This window comes from Anser brachyrhynchus, assembly GCF_964034855.1.
Source record: "Anser brachyrhynchus genome assembly, chromosome: 1".
Lineage (NCBI taxonomy): Eukaryota > Metazoa > Chordata > Aves > Anseriformes > Anatidae > Anser > Anser brachyrhynchus.
Window position 1 is genome coordinate 46991277 of NC_137694.1, and position 24703 is coordinate 47015979.

Consider the following 24703-nt stretch of genomic DNA (forward strand, 5'->3'; position numbering starts at 1 on the left):
ACCAATGCAATGGTAGACGTGTTAAAAAGCTCAGCCCTAGCCCAACTAAAATGACTCATTCACTTTGTTAAAATATTTACAACTGAGAGGATTTTACTCAGAAGTTAAGGAAGCCCTTTGTACATTATTCCTTCTCATTTCTATTGCTGTACTCAATATCTTGCTTTTATAGACAGCTTTTAAATATGAAATAGTTGTCTTGATCCTGACATAGAGCATTAGGCAAGAGGAAATAATTGGATGTAGCAAAAGGAGGAGTGACTTGCAAAAGACACAAGAATGGAAGGCTGCAGTAACTCATTCATTTTTCCAAAAGGTGAACCAAATCATCTGACACATAAGCCTCAGACACAGTAGTATCTCCAGTCAGCCACCCGCACAGACCTGACCAGGTTTCTAAGCTGCCAGAGCAGATCTGAGCTGGCGGAACTGGGAAACGAATAGGATGGTCTCTGACAGGTCCGAACTGAAAGTTACTTAAGAGCATCATGAAAGCATGATGAAGTCTGGTGCCCTAGCAGCACTTACGTTTGTCCATTTTCAATAAATATGTCAGGCTTTTCTCATACGTTTTTTTCCCCCCCTTCCTTACTGCAAAGTTCACTGTGAAAAAATACAGAATTAGTCTATTAGTCTCACCTACCCTCAGTCTATTAGAAACAAGGCAACTAGGCTGGACATCTGTGCTCTTCTCTGTTACCACTAGGATGAGGGAGAGCCTGACAGGGATCTGTTGAGCATGAGACAATACCAATCTCCATACCTACACTTCAGTGGAATGCCTCACCCACTGGATGTACCACTCACTCTGTTAGCTACAATGGAGGCTACAAAACTGGTCTGAATTCAGTATTAACCCTACTTTGAGCAGGAGCTTGGACTAGCTGACTTCCTAAGGTCTCTTCCAACCTGAATTATTCTATTCACCTATGAACTGGCTAAGACAAAAGCAACTTAGTTGTCAAAAGTTATGAGAGATGCACCCAATTACATGAATTACATGTGTAATTCTTTCAAGAGATCAGGCTTTTTTTTTCCCCCCTTCTCTCCATTGAAACAGATGAAAATTACCAAATCATCCAACAACAAGAGGTTCAGAGAAAACAAAACATCTAAAAGGGAAAACACAATGAAGAAAGTACAGAAAGACCATAGTGGAGGTAACTGGACAACATAGTTGATACAGGAGGAGAAAAAGAAGGTAAGAAGTAAAGGAAAAGTAAACTTAGCTTCAAGTAAAAGAAAAATTTCCTTAGCAGAGAGGGAGCTACAGCAAAGGATAGGTCTCAGTTAACCTTAAACATTTCCAAATTTAAAAAAAAAATTATAATAAAAAAATCAAAGCTATGCCCACAATAATGTTGGTCCAGGTTCAAAGGAGACGTTTATTTTGGTAAATACAAGATTATCCCTGGGTTTTCACAGTATTTGCTGCACTCACAGAACACAGATGATTTCCACAGATAATAATAAATAAAAAATGAAAATAAACAAAAACATAGAAGATTAGGATACACGATCAAAAAAAAAAAAAGAATATTCTAAAAAGAATATTCTAAAATATTTTGATCAATAGTCATAATTGCACTGCACAATCCCAGATGGACATAAATCCATTTACTGTTACATTCACCTTAAAAATGCCAGCCTAATAAACCCTCCATTTGTACTCTAAATCCTGTATATCTTCTGTTCAGTACTTCAATACCAAAAAAAAATAAAGTTAAATTAAGCAATAATACATGCAAATTATACCTTTCAAATAATGGACAGTGTAATGAAGGGAATACACTTTCTAATCAAGTAGGCTTTTAAATTAACTTTTAATGTTCAGTGGCTCCCAATTAATAAGAAACCTACCCATCTGCCTACTACAACACACAAACTAGGATCAAGCACAAGGACACAAAGCCAATACAGGACGATGCACAGAATGCTGATCAACAGGTTTAGGGGAACACATGGCAGAGCAAGGGTCTGAGAAGCAATGTCCCCTTGCAGTGGGCCTCTTCCTTAAATCAGGAGCTTCAGATGCTCCATGATGCACCAGCCCTCTAACCCATTGAATGATTCCTCCTTATTCCAGGAAAGGACATATGTAGCTACAGACAGAGAGCTTATGGTATAGTTTCTCATTTTGGCATGTAATAAGTATCAAAAATAGTCACGGATTTATTTTACTTTATTTTTAGCAATACAAATCAAGAGTCACCCTCCATCATAAACTGCACATATATTTCATTGAACAGAATGAAACCATAAAGTTTCACAGTGCTGAACAATGTCTGCAAAGGTCATATATAGCTTCTCCTGGGGGAAGTTCCATGAGGCAGATGCGAAGAGGCCACATGTTGTGTCAATTCTTAGAACAGAATGAATAGAAGTGAAATATTAATGTGTTGTAAGAAAAATGACCTGGCTTACATTTTAGGAACTGACCAAGGAAGAAAAAGGGGAAGCAGACTATTTTTCCACCTCCATCATTATGATCAACAGGTTCAGTTTTCTCCTGTTATAACATTGTCAGTACATGTGAACTAAGGACTTTTGTTCTATTCCGCTACGACCAGCTCTTAGGAAAGCCTGAAACTATGATCCTTTTTATTGCTGGACACTCCCTTTTTCTTGCACCAATATTCTGTTACCCATACTTGTAACCACACATACATCTATTTAAAATGCCCAGTAAGAATATTTATATATATACACTGGCTCAGATACCAGCATCCTGCCTTTGACAACATTCAGTAGCAGGTGTCCAGGAAAAAGTGTAAGGGCAAACACAGAGCAATTTTTCCCCAAAACCTCTGGCCATCTGTGGTGAGGAAGTTTACTTAGTACTCAGAATGTCAGGATGGCTTAATGCAGCACATTAGGCAAAATTTCAGTAAAGTTCTCCTGTGACACAGAACAACAAAAAATCAGCACAAGGAATGCAGTTAAATAACTGTCAACATAGGTGTAAAACAGAAAAGCTCGTGTGAATAGGAAACCGAGAGTGAAAGGAAGTCTACAAAAACAATTCTAACTTAGTGAACAACAACAAAATAAAAAGAAAGCAAGTCATTCGTTCACATTCAGAATGCCAACGCTGCACAATTCTGAGTGAGAGCTTTCTTAGTATCACTCCGTAAGATGAGACAATAAAATCTTGCATTGTCTTAATGGAAAGATTTTTTCATATATAAAGCATCTTCTCAAAGAGCCCCTCACTAGGTCAAGTGAGACATCTGAGCCCCAAGGCTCCAGATTCTGGCAATAGCTCTTCCCTGAAGGCAGGGTTTGCACTGTTATGCAAGAAACTAGTGTGCAGAAATTCAATCCCAATTTTGTGGTTATAAAGTCTTTTCTAAAGCCTGGAGGCTTCTAAGCAAAAGTTCCTATCTGCAGTAAACTGGAACGAATTACTTTATAGTTATGTGATGGCAGACAGACAAACACACACACATACAAACATAGTGAAATGACAACTGAATTAAACAAATGCTTATTCTGGAGTCAATGAATACAAAATACATTAGTGAAAACATACTGCCATGTTACAGCAACGTGATCTTTTTAGATAACATGGTAGTTATTTTTTAATGTGTTGTTTTACATTTTTACAGAAATTAAAAAAAAAAAAGCACTTAAATCTGAACAATCCTCCCAAAAAAATCCATTTTGTCTGTACAAAACTGAAGCATATAAAACACTAATATTGTGGCTGAACTGCCACGGGACTCCTTAGAAAGGCTGTATCTTCAGTGTTCCAACCAAAACAACATAACCTAAAACACACAACACTCACATGAATAAACAAATTAATTAATTAATTAGTCTGATGATAATTCATTCTTTAAATAAAAAGTAATGGAGTTAATATATATACACTTTGGGTCTGGATTCTCCAAGGGTAAGTCTCAAATCGTGAAACTGCCGAATATGGACATTCAGGATTTTAGTAATTTTCCAGATTGACTTAATAAGCTCCTTTCAATACAATTAGTTAATTTCCTGACAGATAATGCTTTCCACCTGATTAATTGCATAGCAGTTAAAAGGCAATAGCTCCAGAGGCAAATTTAAAAAAAAAAAAAAAAAAAAAAAGACAAGGTGGTCAAACTCAGTTTTTTCCTCAAAATCTCCATTTCTTTCTTATAGACCCTAAAAACTGGACTCTACATCAATGGCCATATCTCTTATTTTCAGTGTCAGAGGACAGAAATCTCTTATGAAGGCTTACATCAAGCAGAACCTAAAAGAAGATGGTACAACAGCAAAAGAAATGTAATTGGGAGGAAAAGAGATATTTATTATAGCAGAAAAAATTACCCTTTATTGCAGCAGATGTAATGGGATCGTATCATATCAAGATCCTTTTATGCTTTCATTACAGAAATTGTTATGAACAGTGGTATCTACCTATGCCACAGTGGAACCAAGCCTAACATTTATGAGTTTTTGAGGCAAGTTTCAAAAACAGACGTTTCAAAGACTTGTGATAAGGAATACATGTCACTGAAACTTTCAAATCTGCCAGAACAGCACGGATACCCAAGTCTTCTGGATGTTTAAGTTCATTCTGCACCATGCTGTGTTCTTTTTAAATGAATCCTAGCAAGTTCAAAAGGAACAATTGTTCTGTTTCTCAAAAATTACTGGTTCCTGCTTTTGTTTTCTCTTATGAAGGATGGAACACCCTTATGCTGTTTGAAGGAAGATATTTTAATATTGCTGTAGAATATGACCAAATAAGTCATATCTACTTGACCATAGAAGCATCACTCAAGGATCCCTTTCCAGTTGCACATGGAAGTTTCTCCGTTACACAACAATCAACTGCCCTAGGCTTCACCACGCAGGGGCATGGAAGTTGAGCCCTCTCCTGAGGAAGAGGAAGGGGGAAAGACAAACAAACAAACAGCCAGGTGTTGCCTATTCCCAAAGCATTTCTAGGTCAAAATATGACCTGTATGTGGAGCAAAATAGGAAACAGCCCCGTGCAATGCTATATATTTAAGATGCTGCACTGCAGTGAAATATATCAAATCTCTTATGAGCAATGACTCCTTAAGATCTTAGCTGTTGGAGTCCAAGAGCTCCTTGCTCCCCTGAAAATGCTCTTGGTACTCTAGCTGCTACTCTAGCATTAATGATCACTAGAAAAATTAACTTGCTACTGTCACTCAAAAATTGAACACCAATTTAAATCTTTTTGAAAAGGGAATTTAAACTCTATTGTATAAATGCAGGAATCAAATATACCACTACAAAATGCTCTGTTGATAGGGCTAGTTTCAGCTAAAAAAAAAACCCTTCACAGGTGTCATTTGAAAGAAAATTCTTTGCTAGTTGCCATATTAAAACTTAGGGAAAAACAAGCAAACAAAGAAACAGAAAGCCTATAACCAAGCAGTAACTTACCATTTAACAGAACTAGAACATGGAACTTGGAATATTTTAATCAAAACTGCTTAGAGCAAAATAATCCCACAGCTGAGGATACATATCCCTGCTTAACAGTTACCTAAGGAGCCATTTAATTTTGAACAAAAATTTAGGCATTCCCTCTAGCAGGGATGAACTTAAATATGTGCTCTATCAAGATGCTACACCTCAAGAAACCACTGCATTCTGCAGAACACTGCCCAGTGTTGCTGCAGTTCAGGTTTCCATGCCCACTAGCAGGCTACTCCAAAGAGTGTCCTGCTACATCCTCTGATTCTTTGGTACTTCCCCAATTTACCACATATACCAAGTGCAAGTTTGTAAATAAATGCATGAATCTCATTTAAGAATTCTGATCAAGTCTCTAAGATGCTAAGTGCCAACCCCAAATAAGCACGGCTGGCCTGTGTTTTTAAACACCCATACCAACTTAATTATCATTGTGTTAAAGTTTGGCAATTGAGTTCATAGCACATAAAAAGGCATGGCAAAAAGAACAAAGTAAAATTAATGGATTCAAGTGAAATAAATAAATAAATAAATAAATAAAACGCTAGCGAGGAGTTAGGAAGATCATGCATTAAGATGAAAGATGAAACAGATGCAATACACAGCAAAGATCAAAGAGCTCCATCAATTCATTCTGAGAGTCAAAATCCAGCTGAGCATGGGAGCCCTGTCCGCATAATAAGAAAGGTTGACTAAAACATAAGGATTAAACAGATGAGCTGTCTCCAGTGAATGTACGGCACAGGAAGCCCTGCTGAGCCACTTGTAAAGACACTTTGGAATTGTACACCTGCTACTCCACAGTGGAACCTACAGGAAGCCAGCCGGGAAGGGCAAAGAAATCCACTAATGGACTAAATAGCTATCTTTTAAGAGAAAAAAAAATAAAGAAAGAGTCAATACAAGAAAATGACAGCTAACAGATTTGCTCTTCCCCCTCCAGTTAGTTTACCAAACATTTCTGTCAAAACTGAATATGAAGAAATTGTTACCACTATCCTCTCATCCCCTTGAAATAAAAGAAAAAAAAGCTTACCACATACCTAACCTATGAACACAACCAGGCCTATATAACAGGGTTGTCCTAGAATTCTCAATGAAAATACCTATCATAAAATTACTGCCTTGGAATCTCTTTCACTCATATTAAATAGCCACAGCTCTAATAACTTCAGTGCTGCAGGATTAAATATGTCTGAAGGTCACTAAAAATGATATTATTCTTAGTACTAATAGAGTTAAATAGAGTTATATAGAAATCTTCAGTTTTATTGTCCTACTCACTAAATAGATTGAAATGGAGACATTTCAGCAACCAAAAATGATTCGTAACAACTAGTTTCTTTTCTTTTGTTATCTTTGTTATTAAGAAAGAAAACTAGAAAAAAAGAAAGTTCATAACAAGTAAGAAACACTATTTAACTGAACTAACTTGATTAATTCTAGTATTAAAGTAAAATCCCTGTGGTGTGTGTTTAGCCATAAACAAAACCCTTATGTAGGTTAAAAAAAAAAAAAAAGATACTACTACCAGTCAATTCAGTTGTTTCATTACTCAAAGGAGTAGAACTGCAGTTTTCCAACACCTGTGAAAGGAACAGTGTTGTATGCTATATCTCACTGCAATGAGCATACAAAAGATACTCTTGCATCAGAAGGCAGCAAACCATTACTTAAAACAATCGGGAACAGAGACGATTAAACATAGACATGCTTGGAAATTTCTTAAGGCTCTGCTTTCTGCTGGATGTTCAATTAATGTCAGCTGCTTGCTACAGGTGGCTCTTTATTTATTTTTTAAATGAATGTTACTAACCTGTTTGTCCCACGAATGTTATTTACAATCACATCTTTTATTCTTGTTTTAGTTGACAGGACAATCTCTTCAAGGATCTGGGCAGAGCTGATATATTTGATTTGCAGGTTATCTACTGCCTGCAGATACAAGCACTTTGATTGTTTACAATGCAGGAGTAATTGGTAACAGTTAAATAACTCCAGAGACTGATTTAAGAGTCCTTCACCTACTGCATGAATGTAGGGCTTCATCCCACCCTTCCTCATCCCACTAAATTCTTAATTTCATTACAAAAATAGAATATTTAAAAGTATCAAATGCAATAATTAAAATCATCAATCACACACCAGCATTATATATATGATTAATGATTTAAAATGAATTTATATTTCAAAGTAGAATTTAAAATAAGAAAAAAAGTTTTCAAATCTCTCATTACGTTTCCAAAATTATTTGCAAAAATGAATTTGCATAGCACAATTTTAAGCCAAATTTCTACAGTGTTGCTTTCAGCATACTAACCCAAACTGAGAACATTAAAACCAAATTCAGCAAGTATTCCTATGAGAAATTTTATGTGTTGTTTCATCGGTAATATATTACTTCCTGATTGCATATGTTCAAGCTGTGGATAATATTTAAAATAACTTTTCAACACATTTGCCTAGCCCTGAGCAGTCAAAGAGAATTACTTTTCTATAAACAAATCAAGCTAATTTTCTGTTCTGTAAAAAAAAGTCACAGAGCACATTTTGTCTGCTGACGCCATTTTCTGGCCGCTGAACTTTACTGCTTCACAAAATGGTGTAGGAGCACAACACTGTTAAGAACACACTGATTGCTAATGGAACAACTCTGGAGTTATGTTGCAGAATTTTGTACAGTACTAACCAGAAACAGTAATGAAATATGTCACTAAAGATATTAAACATTTCCAGATATTTGCATAAGGGACACAGCCTAACTCATGCCAAGGCACACTGTGGAAAGCCACTCAGTACTGCATGGAGTTCACCACAGTTTAAGGAGCAAGGTTGAGGTATGCAGGAGGACAGTGAGATATGGCCACCACTGCAGCTCCTTTGGAGAGTGCTGCAGCAAGACTTCACAGCTGCTTCTGTATAAAACTAATCTGGGTCCTAACAGACAAATGGCCAAAGCATCATGGGGATATGGTTCCACCTGCACATGGACCAAAGTTGACGCTAATGGCAGAGCAGATAAGCTCTTGCAGCCCTATGGCTGCTCTAAGGTCTCACTGGATTCTCTTCAGCTCCAAGCAAGGTCGACTGCAGCTTTTCTCAATCCACCTTGGGCTCTCTTTTCAAGAAGAGGAAAACATACGGAAAACTAAGACGGTGCCTAAATCTTTAACAATACCAACTGCCTGACTTCTCGGTGCATAAACATGCTTGCTAGCACACCGCAAATCAGGAAAGAGGAAGCCCATCATTTTACATTTTACAACCAACAGTGAATGACACCAGGACTCCTGCAGATCCCAGGTGCACATCCTGCAAAAATCACATAAGATACGTAAGCAGAGATGCAGCCAACTTTCTCTTCCAAATAACTTGGTAGAAATACTATTACTAAAATTTTACCACGTTTGTGAAAATCACACTATCTTAAGACCAAATTGCAACCATTCCCATAGAGACATTCCAAAGCCATTTCTCCCGAGAGAGAGCTGCCACCTCAAAAAAATTCAAACTGTTTCCTCAGCTGTTTTGGTACTACAGCTGTCATTTAAAAGGCCGCAGCCATCCCTTTTTATAATGAAGACATTATTTTGCTTTCTCTGCCTTTACATATTGCTCGACAGCTTTAGATATACTCATGAAGTAACTTCTGCACTGAAAGTATGCAGTAGATAATTTTACAGCAGTAAGAATTTGAAAGCTGATGATAAGTGAAATAGGCTCTATTGCTATTTTAATCATTAAGCTCTATGCAAAAGCATAGAGCTTAATGATTAAAATATTTGTTGAGCTTATTTGTTTCATTTTTAATTTGACTACTAATCCATCAGCTCTTGTTATCTATTGTTCTACAATAACCAGATTTTCCAACAGGAATGTGTATAGATTTGGCAGAAGGGAAACAATGTATTATCTGATTCTTTCAAGTGAAAGAAGCAACAAAAATTCCTTTTAAGCTTTATGGTTAAAAATAGAATTTTAAGGAAAAACAATCATCTGAACTTACTTTTATGTAAGCCTAACCTAAATAAATAAATAAATAAATAAACCATGAATTGCACCTAACTCCAAAAATTTCCTTCTTTGCATTTGGCTTCAAACCCGACTTTGTTCTGCCTTGACAGAAAGTAAGAACTGTGATTAATTATAACTTGCTTTTTTCAGGGGACAGGACTAATAATTTCCAAGTCACTCTGACAAGTCGTGTGTGTGTGCATACATACATACATACAACTGACCAGTTTTGCATATCCCTCAGGCTTGTCTTTGTAAACTTATTTCACTGGATTCAATTTCCTAGACTTAAAATATTGTTCTTCATATTTCTTGAAGCAGAAGATCAGAGAATAAACTATATGCAGACTCTAGTGCCATTTCAGAAACTATAGCTATCAGTGTAATCTTTTTTCTTCCATCCTACCTTCCAGTTTGTCTGAAAGTCTCATATCCATCGTACTCTAACTGTAGTTTTTCAATTGTATATCAATCAGCTAAGTATATTTTCTGAAGTTGAAAAAAAAAGTATTAAAATTGATACAAGGCAGTCACATTGAATAAGAGAAGTGAGTTTTACAGTCACATCGCATACTCAAAACCCTGTCTATGTGGAAAAATTTCCATACACAGGTTTTGTTTTAAGATAAGATAATATATAAGAACACATACAAATTGTAAATGCTATTATACTCAGCATGAATTCTGCTTTTACAACTTGCTTTGATGCAATGTCATGAATAATCTAACTCTGTGTCAAATTCAAATATTCAGTCTCATCTTGAAACCTTACTTTGTCTATCTGTTCAGCTTCATTTAAATAGCGGATAAGGTGGTACACAAAGAGAACAAGGTTTGCCCTTGTTCTCTTGAACAAGGTTTGTTCAAACTTGACCTACAGTTTGTACCTTTAGCAAAGGAGATAACGACATGAGATGCAAATGAAAATGAACAAAAAAGCCCTAAAGAAATTTATTTTCTTTTAGGTTTAAAATAAATACCTGTACACAAAACCTGACAATATTTCCTCCGCTTTTCATATTCAGCTTCCACTGATCAAGATAGCACTGCAGTATTCAATAGTACATAATCATGTATACCTAAATCCATAGAAAAATAGATCTTAAAGTTTTTTAGTCTGAACTCTTCAAAATGGATTACAAGCATTTCTCCAAATTATTTCAGACACCAGATGCTATAAATACATTTAAGCTTGCCTCACTTCAGCAATGATCATGCATTGACTGTAGTTTTCATTATATCAAAAATGCTTCAGCTTCATCAGCAACAGATGAATTCATTAATTTCTTTATTAATTCAAACGATTTTTTTTTTCAATTTTTTATAAGCCCTATGGTTCTCTCAGCAATATCGGCTCCTTCTCTGTTCCATAAAATTGTAATCAATCTCTATTATTGTCATGAAAATGGTATTTGTCACTTCGCTGAGAAAAAAAATAATCAATATGTCTTGCAGGGCAGAACAGGCATTTAATGCACTGAATTGACGCCTGTTAGAGAAATTTAGCTTGCCAGCAGTTTGGGACAGGCTAATAGAAAACCAGAAAATTCACTGAAGGTTGACAGATGAATATACAGCCATGCCACAAAAATTAATATTTGGGCATTTTGTATAGCCTGTCATTTCACATGCTAGAAAGAAAATAGATTTAGACAAGCAAATCCCTAAGGAAATCCCTTTTTTTTTTTTTTTTTTAAGACAAAAGCCAAAAGCATGTACAAAGAGAAACTCTTCACTGTATTCTTTTTATATTTATATATGTTTCTGAAAAAAATAAGTTTTCTGAAATAATCTTCCATTTAAATATATTGCTCCAGAGAGGATGCTGAATATGAAAATACTTTTGAGTGCTATGTGACAAAATAGTGCAAAGTCTCTGAGGTAATACTGAACTCCAGATCATTCTGGAGAACACATCATTATAAAAACAAATCAGAGATTTGCTTCAAAAATTAGTACATAATCTGCACAGTGGCATTGTTAAGAATGTGTTCTGGATAATGAAAAAAACGGTTTAGCTGTCACAACCAATATCTACAAAAAATAAATAAATCCAGTCATACTTTTCATGACAAATACAATATCCTCGAAAGAACTGCTAGTATTGTTTGAAGCTTGTTAATAAAAAGTTACATGTTAGGAATGCAATCCTCCCTTCTGTCTACTGCCATCTGCAGAAGCTGTCAAAACACTCCTCCTCCCAATTACGCATTTTCTGTCTTTCACTTGCTCTATGATAAGCCTATAATCTTTTTAATTCCCTTGTATGGTTGGTTTAATAAACAAGGCTTTAAAGTTGCAGGGCTCAACAAACCCAGCACCCAACATGCAAGTTGCAGTTATCCATCCTCCAGGAGAACGTGGGCACCACTGACCCCAGACACATTTCACTGGCCACAGCAGCAAGAAATGCAGTGTAACAGTTGCGGACTTTTGCTGCAAGGCTACAACTTTGCTAGGTGCACCTGAAAATGTCTTGGCAGTAAGTCACCAAGGTCAGGTAATCCACTCCTTGTAACTTGTATTTTAGGATGGACTACTTTTGGCTTTCCTCACTGTGGAGAGACCCTCAGTTCTACTTCATGGAATTCTTTCAGAGATCTAAAGAGAACAACAGCTAATCCCAGCCCTAACATTATCACCATCACCACATTGCTCTTCCATCATGCAAGGGTTAATGAGGCTTGAAGAAAAGGCTGTCTGCCTCCTTTCTTAACTCCATTATTCCTAAAAAAGTCCCCTGATTCCGTGTTGGACATAAATGGGGCACCCTTTTCAGTGACCTGCCTGAGGCTCCTAGCAAGCTGAAACAGCATGAATTTTAAAACCTAAGGTACCCACCAGATCACAGAGCAGCAAAGAAAACACATCTCTAAATGCCTCAAAAGGTAACCAGTCAATTGCTCAGGGTGAAACACATCCATGCTCTAATTCCACAGACTGAGCAAATGAGCCTGGCATACAAGTGTTGTTAGGAAAAGAGGAACATTTTTTTTCATCATGTGCAAAAGAGCATTCTCAGGAAAAATTTAGGGCTGCTAAAGATGCCAATAATTTTACATAGCTTCTAAATAGTCCAACACCCATGTTCAAACACAGGAGAACAGAAGGGACACAATTTGACACCTCCTTGCCTCTAGTCACTTACAAAACTGAAATAAGACCAAGCAACAGAAGTCTATAACAAGGTGGACATTGAGGAAAATCTACATCTCCTACTGCCTTCATCATTCTATCATGGATTTAAAAATATCTGTGTAAACTAGAACTCTATCCTGCCACTACTGTGTTCATTCCTGATGGCAATGGTGCTAACAATGAACCACTTGGCCATCAGAAATTCATTGTAAAAAGTAGAGAATTGCTGACATTACTGAGGTTCTCCAGAAACAGGGAATTTAATCTAATTTTCTCCTTGTTTGTAAGAGAATTTGAATTCCAGCCTGAAAAATTTAGGCTGTTTCATATACTAAGTAAAAGGAAAATAAACTTCTATCAAAACATCATCACTGACAATTTAATTTTGCAAGCCTAGTAGAAGGGAAACAGCAATACTATGTAAAAGTTTTGCATTCTTAAAAGAAAAAATAAAAGGAAATAGGAAAAAAAAAAAAAAGATGTCAAACTCCATAGGAATTTGGCAACACTAACAGAGGGGTCCCCAAAAAGCTGACTATATTTCTTTTTTTCCCACCACCAACTTCCAGCTGCTATTGTACACTATAGGACCATGCAGCTGGTGGGAATGACACTGTCACCATCTGTATTTATGCCTTGTATGAGTGCAAACATTTGTAATTAACCCTAGGAGAGTTAAAGAGTTACTACAAAAGATGACAGAATGTTAGTAGGGCTAGTTCAAAATAGAAAAGTCTGATGTACACTGTCAGGTCTGATGTGTCAAATTTGCACATGTGGTGAGAAGATGAATACACATGCTATGTCTTGGAAATTGCATGTGTATTTAAGCCAGAAGTGCAAAGCACAATTTGGTGGAAATGTGACTCTGCAAATTACCAGCACTGGAAATACTTGCAAACACTGTCTCCATATGAATGTATACACTGGATCTGTTTCATGATCAGTTAGGAAGATATAAGAATAAACTCAGTATTAAGTATGGATATTTCTGTAATCAGTATGGTGGACCTGAGGGAAATATTCCATTGATTTTTCCTTGGGCTTTCAGAGATAATTTGTAGAAGACTGATGAGGAAATTGAATAGGTTTGAAAGCACAGTCCCACTGAGGGTAGGGGTAAAAGGTATTTCCCAATTAAACTCGTTTGTATTAGCTTACTGACAAAGGGAAATAAATTTTAACCCACAGCATATATTAAAATGAGATGAGCTTTTACTGAACGCTGTAAATTTTTAGATGATTGTTCTCAATTTCATAGATATTCTTCAGTCATTTCCATGTGACCGGCCAGAAATCTCACAGAACAGACCAATGAGTAACAGCAGTGGCAAAAGAAAGCATTCTTTCTTTACTCTTCTCCCCAGTCATCAAGTGACAACTAAAGCACGAAAATGTTTCCAGCAAATACCAAAAATGTTTCTATGCAAATACCATCTGCAGAAATTATGATCTGGTTTAAAGTTTTCTTCCTCAGTTTCTAAACACAATCTTAACACAGTCTGTTTTCTTCAAAATATTAAACACTTTAAGGGTCTACATTAACATTTTTTTCCAATAAGACTCAATGAAATTATGATGTAAGGGCATGATTCTACACCCATTTAAGTTAATAAGAAGTGTACTCTGGCATAAACAGTACAGGAAGAAAGGTTAAAGAACTAAAATACAGCCATAATAAAGGATTTTCCATTTAATATCTGGCCTCATTTACCATAAATGACCATTAAATAAAGGATGACCACCAGCTTCATTCTCTTTTCAACTACAACAACCTTTAGCATCACTAATATGTTTTGCTTGACTTCAGATGAAAAATAGTTATTCAAAATATGAAGAAGTAGATACCATCTTGATTTATTATTTTGCTATTGACCAGATATTAACTGTTTAGTGAGCAACTACTTGATACTACTAGACAAGTTTGGATTTTGATATCTGTAATTTAATGAAAGGCTTTATACCATATAGATTTTACCCTGAAACATCTCCCTTCATATTTGCAAATAAATCTAATTGATCAACAGACAAGATTTCATACAGTATTAAATAAAATCCATAACCAATACGAGCAATCTTCTAATTCCTTCTTAAAAATCTCGTCTTCAATTCCAAGAGCAACTATGACAGATAATTTGCATAACATGCCCTTTAAATACTTAGATACTCAAATTTTGAGAAAAATCTTTGAAATGCTTACCTCAGTGCCCATTTCTACTCCCATTTTTTGCAGGGGGCATTACCTCGAAGCTGAATGCAGAGTAACAGCAAAGGTGGTCACACATAGCCACAGCTATGAACAATAAAAGGTGGAAGTGACAAGCTCTAGTGAAGAATAAATTGTCCTAAGTGTGCTTTACTTCCACTCACAAAGTGTGCTAACACCTCTTCTCATTTAAGTTAAGCCTACTCAGTTATGGGATTTGAAGTCAAGGGGTCCTGAAAGTTGTCTCTGCTGCACGTTGCACACCAGATTTGACTCAGTTAGATTCTTGAGGAAAACACCCTCACTGAAAATGCAGAAAGTTAAAATAGGCTGCGCAACTCTCCCATCTCCTCCCTAAGCTTCTCTTCTTGTCTTTAGCTGTAGACTTAAAAACATATTTTCTGTGAACTCAGACCTCCTTTTTTCTCCCGATCTGTGCCTCTGCTCAAAGGCATGTCAAGGAAAGGGCCAACCTCCATGGACCAGCAGAAAGAGACCACCACCACCACCACCACCACCACCACTAAGCAGAAGGGACAAATTTCAGTGAGTCCGTCTGCTACCTCCCCTTTTGCCTACCCACAGGGATCTGCTGGTATCAGTTCCTCTCAGAGCACAGACTGTGAAAGGGTAAAAGAGATGGCCACTGGTCCTCTTGGAGCTCCCCACTTTGTCTCCAGTTCCCATAGGTGGCTGTCACAACTTCCAGTGTGATGGGTAGCACATAAACTCTTCACTCTTACTAGAGAAAGAAGGAATGGGGCAGCCTTTTTATATCCAACATTATAGCCTGATCTGTACAGCTACAAGACTAAGACTTGATGCACCTGCTTCAAATGTCACAGCAGAGGTACCAAGCTGGAAAATAAGAGCCAAAGAAAAAAATGCTAAATCTAAGAAAAATAATAATAATTTAATGTCTTTGTAGAGAATGTGACATAATGAATACTGACATGATGTATGGTGCAGCAGAAAAAAATGATGTTGAATGCATCAAGAAGTAGCAAACTAGCAGTCATGAAAGTATAAAGTGAATGGTTTACTCATTTCCAGCTGGGACAACAATTAGGTTATCAATTTCTTGGTGCCTGGCCTGGAAACACCAAATGGTGATTTGCTCCTTACTGTAGCAGTGACAAAGTGAACACGTAGATCTTACTTTTGCATTTTCCTTTGTATTTCTAAGGATGTTTTGCCTCTACCAGATCTCCTCTAAGCCTCTAGCATTCCTTACTAATAACATTTCTAATACTAATTACTAATAACAGAAGCTATCTTTAGTTTCAAAAGTAAACAAAACAACGAGAAGAAAACATCATCACGTTGTTATCTGGATAGTTACGGATGTTGAGCAAGCACAAGTACTGCATAGGCCATAAAAGATAGTCTCTTGCATTTTGTCACATCATTTCTTAGGAAAGGCATTTCAGATCTTAACTCTCTTCTTATACACCTGAATACCAGATAATGCCACAACTTAGTGAACTTCTTTGACAAAATTTTGCTTTACGTATTTGCAGATGTTGAAGTTGGTTTTGGTGCTGTACTTCAATATAAGTTACTATATGCTATTTAGTCTACTGAGAAGTATGAAAAATATACTGTATCCTTGAATTTCAGATTTGTGTTCTTTACACAAGTAGTTTTATACAGGTATAGACTAGTATATATATATATTTTTAATGGTTAATGAATTTAACACTTTGTATTTTTAATCCTGAGTGATCATAAGTAAAATTCAATTGTTTAAACTTTTCATATTGTTTACCCGAAATCTCCTGCACATTTACATTTGAAAATACTAAGTTGCAATTCAACAATGTTATCAAAGAACTTTATATACCTTGGCAGTACAAGTTATATACATATATATAAATATGTGTGTATATACACATGCACACACCCCTAAAGTAAGGTCAAAAAAAAAGTAAATGAAACAATTATTACACTTTCTCTATTGACGGGTTCCATTGAAGCTATTATGTTGATTTCCATGAGTACATAGGACTCATGAAAAGTAAAGTAAATGAACTTGAGAGTCAAAAATTACAGCTAGATCTGTACTTAGCCTGAAGGCCAATGACTTTGGTAGTCATCTGCCATGGTAACTGGTGTTTGACACATCGTGCAGCTGCATTGATTTGACTACATACTGCGGACACCGAAGAAGCTGATGTACAAGGGAAATCCTTAACATCCAGAAACATCAATACTGATTTTACAAAGCAAATCCTCCAAGAAATCAACTGCAGAATATCTTGTAGCAGCCCACGGATAGTTTGAACTGTAGTTGGATGACCATGCTACTCTAACAGCACAAAACAACATCAAATCCAGCTTAATTCAAAGCTGCTCTAGATGTGAATGTTACATTTGTGTAACTCTGAGTTAACATAAGATTGAAAGCTATAGTTCATTAAGAATTAACTTTAGTACATTATCAACAGAATCATCCTGAATATTGCAAAGATCATCAGCAATACAGCAGAACTACCTAATTGTAAGCCCACTCACTGTTAAAATACTTTGAAGTGGAATCAAGGCTAAGAATTTATATCAGAAATATGAATACATACACATTTTAAATAGACCAGCAGTTACTCAAGAGCCATTGCCTTAATGACATTTAGAATAAAAGTGTTGCAAATGAAGAACCTCAAGCAGGATAAACAAGGAAATACATATAAGATGCCCCAAAAGCTTTAACTTTGGACAACGTGTCCGTTATAAGAAAAAAAGAAAACATGGGAAAAGAGTCAAATTGGTATTTGTTTCTTGATAATCAGGAATGTCAAAACATTTTAAACACAATCATATTATTCTTACAGGACCTTTCTAAGTGGCAGTATCAAGACAGCTTAGCTACTTTGTAAATTCCTGCTTTTTGCTCAGTATCCCTTTCAAAAGTGAAACTTTAAGTCTGAAGACATCAAATCTGTGCCTCTGTATCTGTTGAAAATTCCTGACTTGAATTACACATTAAAAAGTTGGTTCTTCTGCTCTACAGTGGCATCCAATTCACTTTTTAAAATAATGTCACAAAACACCATGAATAGAAAGCTTCTCTATAATTTTCAAACTGAATTAAAATTCTAGTGAAGCAAATAAATACAGGATTAACTTACAGCATTAATTTCCTTCCTTTTCCTAAACATTGGTAATGCTATCCATTTTTGTATGGACTCATTTTGAGGACTAGAAGGATGCTAAAAGTTACATATTGTGTGTGAGAATGTAGTATTGTAATTACATTATACCTACCTTGAGAGTCAGTTCTTAACAGTATTACCCTACTAAATGTGAAATTAAACTATTCTACAACATATTTTTTTCTTTTTAAAGAAACCTAAACGTAACATCCACAATTGAATAGTCTCCTCGTTTTTCTTAAAAACCACCTCAGAAACATCACTCAGCTGTTTCTTTCTTAGCTGCAATGTAGGCAAGAGACATTTAATTCACAGTTTGGGTCCTCACTACCTGCAAGAAGCCCACATAAGGAATTTTGCTATTGTTTTGTTAATAATAGAACTGGGTGAGAGATGAGGTAGTCATTGAAAGCTCAAGGAGCGCGCCTTCCTGTGTGCTGTTGTCAGTGAGGCTTTGCTCAAAATGGGAAAGAACAGAAGGAGATAAAGATCAAGAAAATGGCAGAGACCAATTAGTCAAGGCAGCCTGTCAGAGCAACCCAGCATCAAGAACCAAGGAGCTGTCTCTCCGAACACCGAGCCACAGAAACAGCAGGTGCAAAAATGTCTATTTGGGCAAAGCAAATCCTTAATAGAATTTTTTTACGTAAAGAAAATAAAGGGAAGGATACCTTTTTATAACTTTGTTGAAAAAATCTTATCAAAAGAGAGGCTCTCGCCATCAAATTGGGATCTGCTTAAGACCCTGAAACTGTGATACTAGGATTGCATGGACTATAAAAAAGAGAACCAAGAAAACAGGGTATTTGGAAAAGGACTAATATTGATGCCAAGAAGAGCACTGATGTATTTGTCCAACTTTCTTATACAGTGATGTTATCACTTCACACTATCTACAAAAATAAGCTGGAAAAGCAGTACTCAGTTAATGTGAAAAGTGTCTATAGCACAAACCCCTTCTCATAGAAAACTTGCTCTAAGTAGGGGAGACAAAGAATGAAAAATGAGACTAGGGAAATCAAGGCAAGAAATGGTGGTCAGGAAACAATTAAAACAAGTTTTTTTAAAAAACCACTTAACTGTCTACAAAAGCAGAGTTTGGAAAAGGAAGAATAAACAAACAAACAAAATCTGAACCTATGCTCTTGGGAGAGCATCCCAGAAAAGGTAAGCTAAAGACATACTCAGATATATAAGATGTCTAACAGAGGAGACTTTATGTCTGTGTGTAGCATTTGCTAGGCAGATAAGAAAATTAGACCAGTACGGCTAATTATTTCTTTTTTCTGTTTAGCTTACAGGGAGCAGAAAAGACAAAACAGTTTTGAGTTCACCAGAAGTAAATACTTTCACTTAAATAACTAAATTATATGAAACAGTTCTGCAATATCATGTAAGAGAAAGCAATTAATAGTCAGTTTGAAAGAGAAAAATATATACTTTAAAAAATTGACAGAAAAAAAATATGGAGTTGAGAACTGCTAGAACAGTTGGTGATTTCTCCTTGTGATCATGTCTTGAAGAAACTCCTTCTTTCTCTATGCCAAGTCAGATCAAAAGTTGCCTTTTTCTCAAAAGTTACTAAAATGTACTGGGCTTTGACCAACCTTCCTTGATCTCTTTGTAAAACCACTTTTAATCTTGCTTTAACTGCATGCAGTAAGAGCTTACTGCTGTTACAGTGCACGTATTTGCAGCACACAACTGAGAAGGCACAACACTGTTCTGCCCCTGTTTGCCTAGTGCTGGTCTGCAAAGCAACAAATAAAGCGATCCTGAAGCTGGAGGACAAACACTGAAACTAAGCTGATTTTATAAGTTACTAAAATAGAGTTTAAATGTAGAACACACAAACATCTATTTTAAATAAAACTCTACTTAAAATGCTCCCTCTGTGTATTCCCTTAGATGTATATTCCCTGTTCCCCACAGGGGCATTCTCCATTTTTAAATTCAACTCAAGGGAGATCATTCCAATAGGGACTTACTATGAGGTCTTTCAGATTTAGCATAAGATGGGAAAATGTATTCTGAGTGTTTTGACTCATTCAAGTGCCAGAAACAGTTGCAGGTGGTGGGGGAGGGGAAATTATGTCTAAGCTGGAAGAAAATCAATTTCAAAAGCTGTTGTTCAATTCACGGATTGTAAATACATCAGATGATAGTAACCATTTTTATACGGTTTCAAAGGCTTGGCTTTATTTGGCACTTTAGTGATTTTAGAAGTTGGCCTGTTATGGCCCCAAAATGACTTGAAAAACATGCTATACTTCTTCACAGGAGCATGGACTGAGGCAGTTAAAAGAGAAAGAGCATCTTACATCCCTTACATCCATGTCTGTGTCTAAAATTAATTTAAACATCAAATAGATGAAAAAAACATACATATACATATCTAAACCACTCTTTCAAAAATATCGGGACATCTGTCTTGTAGGAGTTATTGCTCTTGGTGAAAATGCTCACAGAAGAACAGGGACTTTTGATATTTAATTGAGTCAAAACAGGCATACGTATTACAAACAGAACAGAAAATAAAGCCCTTTCATACTTCAGCCTTCTACATTTTGGGTTGTTTTTGTTCTCAAACAACAAGGCATTCCCATGGTGCTACCCAGTAAAGCTGAAATCTCTCCTGTGACTTTCAATCATAATATCACAAGCATGATAAAAATATTATTTCTGACTCAAAAATTTACCTAAGTTGTCTACAGAAATGTAAGAATAGCATCTCTCATGATTAATATAAAACTAAAACACACAAGCAGGTTACAAGCATGCAACGGAAGTGCTACCGCCCATGATTAACGGAGTAGAAATTAGTATTCTCACGTGGTGCTTCATTGCGCACTTGCAAGAAATAATACCAAATAATTCAATAAAGCAGTAATTAAAAACCTGCCTCAAATCTCCTGGTACTGTGGCAATTGTGCTCCCACAACCTCACAGCTGAGCACAGAGAACTCAGCTGCCTGCACTGCACTGCACATACACAATCCACCCACCACTGACTCCTGCTGCTTCATAGGGGATCCAATTACTGATATCATTCTGACACTGGAGATTAGCTGATTGCCAGTTCAGTGTGCTTACAAAATCTTATGTGTCACAGGAGGCCCTTTACTTGTTTCTGTAAGACAAACAGTGTTTTTTCTAAATCTATTAAAAACCCACTAGAATATATTCTCTCTCATGTGTAGCACTTCAGCCCCATCCTGTTGGACTCAGAGCAAATTCCCCCTCCAAAATTGCCATAGAACAAATGTGTTTTAACAGCAGCAGCAAAAATACACTTTTAATTGTGCTTTTTAAATAAGAGACTTAAGAGAAGCAGGAGCCACATATGCCACTGTTTTAATACTCAGAAAGACCACTGCTCTATTTGAAGTCCAAGCTCACAATTAAATTTTTTCCTAATTAGAAGACATTGATAGACTTTGCATTGATCTTTCCAAATCTAAGAGCATGCTGGAATAAGCATTTGTGAAAGACAATGGTTTGATTTCTACTTAAAAAAAAAAAAAAGTGCTTTTCTATTCTCCAATGCTGTAAATAAAATGAATTAAGATTGAAAAACGTCAGTCAGTTTAATTCTGCTAGCAGTCAATGAAAATACATCAATGCAACTCCAGTATTATTTTTCCGTTCCAGCTGTTGGATCAAAATAAAATGAAGAAATTGAAAAACTACAAGTAGGACAAATTAATATCTAAACAAGAAAGTCAGATACAAAGACAAATGGGGAAGACAGGCCATGATGAGCAAGAAAAATTTCTGTTTTCTCACACCAATACCAGTATTCCTACAGGCAGACATTCTAATGGCTCTGCTGATTATTCAAGTGTCTAGACTGTAGATACAAGATAACAAGAATACCCTCCTTAATGCTCCGATGAACTTTACTATCTGTTCTAGAAACGTCTTAATCAGCTGTGACCAGACACTTTATATTACTTTGAATACCATAGGATTTTACTGTAAATAACACCTTCCCTAGAGAACAAATTTTTAATTGATGTGGGACATGATGTAATGCCACAAAGACTCAGAATAAAAGTGACTGACTTTATGTTCCTACATGCAGAAAAATAGAAGGGCATTTTGCAACCCCCATTTTAATTAATCTCATCAAATCCTGTTTAAATAAAACTGGAACTGAAGCCGTGAATTTCTGAGGCTCCATGACAGTATCCCCAATGACAATATGCAAATTTTGTTTCAAATGATAAGAAAAAGATTTCATTTAAAACATATGCACAAAGAATACTGCCCAATAATACAAATACTGGGGTTTAAATAGGATTACATACATAGGCTGCATTTTCACAAGTCAAATCCAAATCTTGTTTGACTGTCCTCTTAACACCCTTTTTGGGGAAGAAGTCTTATGGAAACTTACTGGTGAAAAGTATATTAAAGCTTTATTATCTTATGCCCTAAGCAGAGTAAATTTAGATGTACCATCATAAAAAGTTTAGGGTAAAGAAGCTGTTTCAGGTCAGTTTCTAACCTCACTGGGTCCCAACACAGCATGAAAACAAGGGTAGGTATACAACAAGGTATATGAAAATAAGCAGTCACTTTTGAAAGAGCGACAGTGAGTTGTAAGCTTTAAGGCTGTACTAGATCAGAGGGATTCCCCTGTTCCTCCTACTTCACATGGGTTAGGTGTCATCGGTCCCCTGGCTCTCGTTAAACATTACCAACCAAACTTGATAGTCATTGTTCCCAGGGCAGAGGTGCTAGAGCACAGATTCCAAATTGTCAAAATACAAATGGTGATATTACACATTAAACATAGACGATTCCTAATTGTTCATTTTTAATGATGTCACTCAATGATATCATCCATCATTACAGAAATAATCAGCCTCTGACATATATCTCCTTCATAAATTCAAAGTTCATTGTTACTGATTAGCAACAGTGATTTTTTTCACCGAAGCAGTACTATTCTCTTTAGATGCTCACCCTAAGTACTGTATTTGCCATACCGTATTGCCAGCGCTGTGACATTAGAAGAGTATGAGCATCACTGCACATTGTTCCTTACTTGTCAAAGCTACCCAGGAAGTCTAAGCAGATGTATTACAAAGTAGAAATATATGTATGAGATAACACATTCCAAGCAGGTTTGCCATTCTGTGGCACTGAACATTTCCAACCACTTATCAACTGTAGAGTTGCTATTTGCATTTTGTACTCCATACTTGAAAGCATTACAGCTGCCTCTGGCAACAAAGGAAACGCAAAACCTGTTGGAAGAAAATAAATAAAATAAAGCTGTTTCCTATGGGACAATTCAAAGTCTCACCTCATCATCCTGAGGCATCAGGGATTCTGTGTTGCCTCTGTTTTTATTAATAATGCAGCAACAGTCTTTCAACCACTTTTTCTGAAGAGGTGCTTTTTCTTTGGAGGTGATATGAGTCATGTGATTACCTCACTCATCTCGAGTCAAAGGCTAAAATCTGATAGAGGTTCTCACTATCAACTAGTCTATAATTTGGCACCCAGAGAACCAGTAATAAACGGGTATTTATCTACTCAATGGGGAATTTCATTTTACTCTCCGCCTCCAAAGTCATTACCTGCACAATAGGAACAAGCAACGGAAATTCACAACATAATAAACTATTGCAGGCTTACTGCCTAAACTGTACCTTAAAATAATTTTCTGTACTGGAAACTGTAAGCAAACTATAATCCACAACATGAAAAAAGGACTTTGCTGACACACTGTAACAAATGGTACTTGCATCTCCTATGAACAGAGAAGCTTTTAGTGCACCAGATAAACAGTTTCTGCTGTTCTCACTATTGTTTTCCTTGGTGGGGAAAAAAAAAAAAAAAAAGTTAAATATTTCTCGTATTTTTCTTAGAAATATCTTGAATAAGAGAATGTTATAAAATAAAAATTGGGTAAGAGTCTTTCTATGTAACTGAAACTTGACATATATTTTCTAGCTTGTTGAAAAATACCTTCTGTGCTTGACGGCATAAGTAATATAAAAATATTGTTCAATTAGATTGCTATAACATTTACATTTATGCCTGGAAAACATCTTGCCAGTAAGGAAAGAAATAATAATTTTAGCATAATACCCTGTTAAAAACATATGCAGTAACTTACTCTGAATTTAAAATATTTTTTTCTAGACTTGACAGATTACTAGGGAAGAAATAAAAGTATTTGTGAATCAAAGAACACTGAAAATGGTATACAGTCAAAAGTCATTTTAATTCTTTTTTTTTTTTTTTTGAATTGTGTCATGGTACCATTTTCCAATATAGTACAATATGAAAAGCTAGCACAGTTTCAAGCAATAGCTCTCTGCTATCTTAATCTTAATAACCTGGTTTCTAATCAGTGTTATATTTCTTCAAGGGTGAAAGAAGAATCTTCTCCCTCCCCCCCCCCCCCCCCTTTTTTTTTTCACACTGTGGAGACATTCCAGTATAAAAATCTAACATTTCTAGTCCAGTATTGATATCACTTAAGTGGCTGGCTAGTGAACCTGTGATCCTATGCAAGAAAACAAAGCAAGAAAAGCAGGTAATCATTAAACTAGCAACAACAGTCACTTACATAAATCATTGTACAGTAACTGAAAAGAATTTAATGAGAAGAGATATTTGACAAGCTTTGATGTTAAGCCTGGAATGTATTACCTGTCCAAAACTTGGGAAAGACACCAGGAAGTAATTCTCATTTAAGTTTAAGCAAACAAGTCACTCTTTCTGTAATGTCTCAAAA

General features: G+C 36.0%; 1 protein-coding gene across 7 annotated transcripts in view; it reads right to left on the reverse strand.

Annotated features, from left to right (window-relative positions):
- The window catches only part of LOC308196777 (dynein axonemal heavy chain 12-like), a 159567-nt gene that overhangs the window by 92290 nt on the left and 42574 nt on the right, over window positions 1-24703 (reverse strand). The window contains exons 1-2 of one of the 7 annotated variants that reach the window (XR_013952396.1): window positions 7113-7184; window positions 6971-7025 (exon numbers count right to left, since the gene is read on the reverse strand). The exons of 3 other annotated variants lie outside the window; for them this stretch is intronic. The gene's annotated coding sequence lies outside the window, so the exon portion shown is untranslated. 3 more of the 7 variants (XR_013952394.1, XR_013952395.1, XR_013952397.1) reach the window with 3 other exon arrangements.